This window comes from Octodon degus, unplaced genomic scaffold (genome assembly GCF_000260255.1).
Source record: "Octodon degus isolate 3935 unplaced genomic scaffold, OctDeg1.0 scaffold00015, whole genome shotgun sequence".
Taxonomy (NCBI): Eukaryota; Metazoa; Chordata; class Mammalia; order Rodentia; family Octodontidae; genus Octodon; species Octodon degus.
Window position 1 is genome coordinate 12,473,799 of NW_004524591.1, and position 4,966 is coordinate 12,478,764.

At 40.9% G+C, this 4,966-nt stretch overlaps 1 pseudogene; it reads left to right on the top strand.

Moving 5' to 3' along the window:
- Window positions 1–4,587, top strand: part of LOC101586846 — a 16,030-nt pseudogene extending 11,443 nt beyond the window's left edge.
- Window positions 4,588–4,966: the final 379 nt, after the last annotated feature.

Consider the following 4,966-nt stretch of genomic DNA (forward strand, 5'->3'; position numbering starts at 1 on the left):
TCCACTGAGCCATCTCCCCAGCCCCTCTCCATTTTTCTACAAATGATGCATGTTTTCCTTCTTTATGTCAGTGTAGGACTCCATTCTATAAATACTACATTTTCCTTATCCATTCATCTGTTGATGAGTATGTAGGTTTTCTGTTCAGGGGTTTGAAAGAGGAATAATATGATATAAAACACATATTTTATAGGATTATTTTTTAATAGCCACCCAAAGAATCATATACAAAGAGAGTTCAAAAAATCTGTCCACACACTAAAGACCAAAGAATGAAGCTGAGGGTGTGGATCCCACAGTGATGTCCTACATGAGTCCACCTGAAGACCTGAAGCCTGTGATAATGCCCCCCATGAGTCCAGCTGGAGGCCAAGAGTCCATGATTATGCCTTATGCAGGCCTATTTCACAGGTCTGTGCAGGGAAGGCCCAAAGGTGTGGTAGAAGCTAGTATCTGGGAGCGAGTGGGATGAGGGGTCTGTGCTAGCAGGCTGAAGGACCTGCACTGGAGTCAGGAAGCTCAAAGTAAGAGCCAGAGCTCCCCTGAAAAGTTCCACAGCCATCCTCAGCAACAGGGAGGTCCCAGGCTCCTCCAGTAATGAGGAAAGCCAAGTTCCCATCAGGAAAGCCAATGGGACAAGCTCCTCCAGAAGAACCAACACTCCCTAAAGCTTCCAACAGCTTCCCTACAAAATGCCCAACAGCTTTCCTTCTTCCCCAGCTCTGCTTCTTACATTGCTGGCAACATCCTCAAGTTGGTCAGTGACATCCATGCTGGTTCAGTTTGGCTGGGTGTTACAGGCTCACAACTAGTTGTTAATCCTCCACAATAGGCCACATCAAGATTTAGCTAGTATGAGTTGTGCAGCTGTAAACATGCACATGCATGTATCACGGCAATATGATGTTTCACTCTCTCAGGAAACTACCTAGAAAGGGACTAGCTGGGTCAAATGGATTTTATATTTTTAGTGTTTTAGGAAACTCTATCCTGATTTCCACATTAATTGTACTAGTTTGCGTTCCCACCAACTATGTGGAAGGATTCCTTTTTTCCTGTGGTCTCTCTAACATTTGTTATTAGTTGATTTCTTAATGATAGCCATTCTTTCTGGAGTGAGATGGAATCTCAGTGTTGTTTTAATTTACATTTCTTTAGTGGCCAGACATGTGAGCATGTTTCCATATACTTATTGCCCATTTGTACTTCTGAGAAGTGTGTGTTCATTTCAATTGCCCATTTTTTGCTTGGGTCTCTTGAGAGAGTAATAATTTTTAGTTTTTTATATGTTCTAGCTGAGGAATAGCTAGAATAATTTCTTCCCCATTCGGTAAGTAGCCTCTTCAACCTTTTGGTTGTTTCCTTTGCTATGTAAAAGTTTATAAATCTGATATAATCGCATTTGTGAGCTCTTCAGGCTCCACGTTATCAGTTATCACCTGCCATGACACTCCCTCCCTCCTGGAGGTTGCTCAGGCAACTTCCTTGCTGCTTTGTCACCTGCCATGACACTCCCTCCCTCCCCGAGGCTGCTCCCCCCAGCTTCCTCGCTGCTCAATTCTTTCCTGTCCCTACATGCGTATCTCAAGGCTGGAAAAATCATCACACTTTTCTTGTCACCCTGCCCAGCTAAACCTGGCAGCCAGGCTATGTTATTTCTTATGCAATGGAGGTTTTGTCCAGAAAGTTCTTACCTATGCCTATGTCTTCAAGAGTTTTACCAATTTTATCTTCCAGCTATGTTTCTGTGTAAATATTTAGATCTGTGATGCATTTTTATTTTAGTTTAGCGCATCTATGGGTCTAGATTCAATCTTCTGTATATGGATAGCCAGTTTTCTCAACACTATTTAAAGAGGCTAACTTTCCACCAGCATGTATCTTGGCTCCCAGTGAAACATTAGATAGCTGAACGTGCCTGGGGTTGTTTTTGCCCCCTCTGTTCTGTTCCATTGATCCACATGCCTATTGTTGTACCTGTATCATGATGTTTTTATGTCAGTAGCTTTGTAATATAACTTGAAATCTCAAGTTGTAATGATTGCTGCTTCTCTCTTGTTGCCCAGGATTACTTATCTATTGCTTGCCTCCTCTGGTTCCATATGAATTTTAGGATTGTTTTTCTCTATATTCTGTGAGCAATGCTATTTGTATTTTAATTAGGATTGCATTAAATATGTATATCAGTTTTAGAAGTATGGCCATTTTATAATATTGGTTCTACCTAGCCAAGAACAGGAGATAATCTTTGCATTTTCTGATGTTGTAGGGAGCAGCTGAAGCTGGAGATCGATCACAGGATCTCCAGTTGTTGATTTATTTGATCTTTATACTTTGTCTGGTCTCAGAGATCTGTTATTCCTCAGTTGTCTTACCTTCCCCTTTCTGGCAGTACTAAGGATTGATTTAAGGCCTTTACACTGAGCTACATCCCAGCTTTCTTTCTTTCTTTCTTTTTTTTTTTTTTAACACAGAATTTCACTAAGTTGCTAAGTTTCCCAGGCAGAGGTGAAATTCGCTACCCTTCTGCCTCAGCCTCCATGTGCCACCATGTCTGGCTGGTTGTCTCCTTTTTCACAGCAGGATTAAAAATTGATTGGAAGCTCTGACCTTTCAATGTGGTTTGTTCAATTTTGACTTTTCATATAGAGAAATCTAGTTTGTTTATTTTAGGGGGACCCCAAGAAATACTAGCTATTTCTTCTAGGGCTGCTCAGATATGCTGAAATATCCTTTCCAACTGAAATTAGAGTCTTGTCTGATAGAAGTATAACAGTTTTGGAATATTTTAGACAATACCCATTATTGGCTCATGTATGATTTTAAACCTCAGACCAAAGAAGTTTTAAAACCTGTTAGAAAAAAAACCCAGCTCCAATCTATTGCTGAGGCTGGAGAGGGGATCAGACAATGACTTTTGCATCATTCACTTGTTAGAATATCCTAGAAGAGTAACTCGCTTACAGCTTTTCTGTCAGTCACCTCTCCTCCTTCACCATGGTTCCATATGTTGCTGGTGCTGCAGCCTCCATAATCTCTGGGGGATTTTAAAGTTATGATCAAGGAATTCATATCTTTTTCTCTATCAGCTTAACAGTCACTTTACCCAGATCTTTTAAGCCAGCTACCAGTTGTGCATTTGATTTCTGCCTTTAAAATATTTGGGAGTAGGGTATCCTTTCTCATTTTCCTATCCTCATGATTTGATGCAACTTAAAGACAATCATATTATAATTTTAGTAGTTGAGGGGTAGAGAAAGAACTACAAAAGTGTATTCAGTTTGGCCATCTTTACTCCCAAATCACCTACCTTTCTTTGAGGGGACAGTTCTGACAGAAATTTAGGCACTGCTCACCAAGTGGTGGAATTTGCCTCAAATGTTCCCCATCATGTTCCCAAAAACACTTTGGGTGGATAAGCAATTTTTCTGTGTGGTGAATAACACTCTAATCCTTTAAGAAGATGGTACCTGGAACTGATGTCCCAGAGAGAAAACGAGGTGTACTTTAATTTTTAAGGACCCTCAGATGTTAAGAAATGACTGATCCACCCCACCAGTCCTTTGGCCATTCTAAGTCCAACAGCGCCTACACGAACTAAGAACTCCCTTCTAAAAAAAACACTTCTGTGCTAGATCTCCACCTTCAAATCTACTCAATTAAACTCACCAGCAATTTACAGGTTGTATTTTATGCACAGCATTGAACTGGCTGCTTTGGGAACAAATGAGAACTTTAAAATGTGTCTCTGCCCTCAAAGAGCTTCCTATCCATGATCAATTCATTAGAAATGAATGGAAACAACATGAAGTGGAACAAGACTAAGAGCCAAATTTCTTGTTACCAATGATACCACTGGTTAATGTTTTGTTTTGTTTTGTTTTGTTTTGTTTTGTTTTAACTCTTCCTAAGACTACTTCACATTTCCCATCTTGGGTGACAGTCCCATAAGGGAAAAGAGTACATCTATATACCCTGTGGCAGCTGGGCATGGTGGTACACATCTCTAATTCCAGCACTAGGGAGGCTTAGACAGGAGGATTGCCGCATTTTGAAGCCAACCTGGACTACATAGTGACTTCAAGGCCAGCTTGAACTCCAGAGAGAGACTCTATCTCAAGAAACCAAAGTAAATAAATGAATTAGCTAATTAATTAATATATATCCCCTGTGCCTCTTTCTGCCATCTTTCTGTGCCACCATAACAGTGAGCATGAATGTCCTGGCTGATGCTCTCAAGAGCATTACCAGTGCCAAAAAGAGAGGCAAATGCCAGGTCATCACTAGGTTGTGCTCTGAAGTCATTGTCCTATGATGATGAAGCATGGTCACGTTGGCGAATTTGAAATCATTAATGATCACAGGGCTGGAAAAATTGTTGTGAACCTCACAGGCAGGTTAAACAAGTGTGGTGTGATCAGCTCTAGGTTCTATGTGCAGCTGAAAGAGTTGGAAAAATGGCAGAGTAACCTGCTCCCATCTCAACAGCTTGGTTTTGCTGTATTGGCCACCTCAGTGGGCATCATGGATCATGAAGAAGCGCGACGAAAACACACAGGAGGAAAATCCCAGGGATTCTTTTTCTAAGGATGTAAAACATACTAATAAAATGCCTCAGTGGACTCTGGTGCTTCCACTTGATCATTTTGAGCCTTTGTGCCGGTGTAGGAAGAGCATGGTGATGTACAACTGTTGAGTTAATTGGTGAATGCGGTTGCTCTGCTGTGAACAAGTCCTTTTATTGGTCTGTATACCATCACTTGTGTAATGGTCTGCCAGAAGATGGTGTTGGTAGGCCCTGAATAGTTAATCTGGGTTTAGGTTCATGCTCTGGCGTCTTAATTATTAATTATATGCTGAGGTTCTTGTCCTTTTCTTTGATGCTTGACAACACATTTCATGTACTGTGCAAATACTGCTGAAAACATGGACATAGCTCTTACTATATAAGTGCTCATAATGAAAC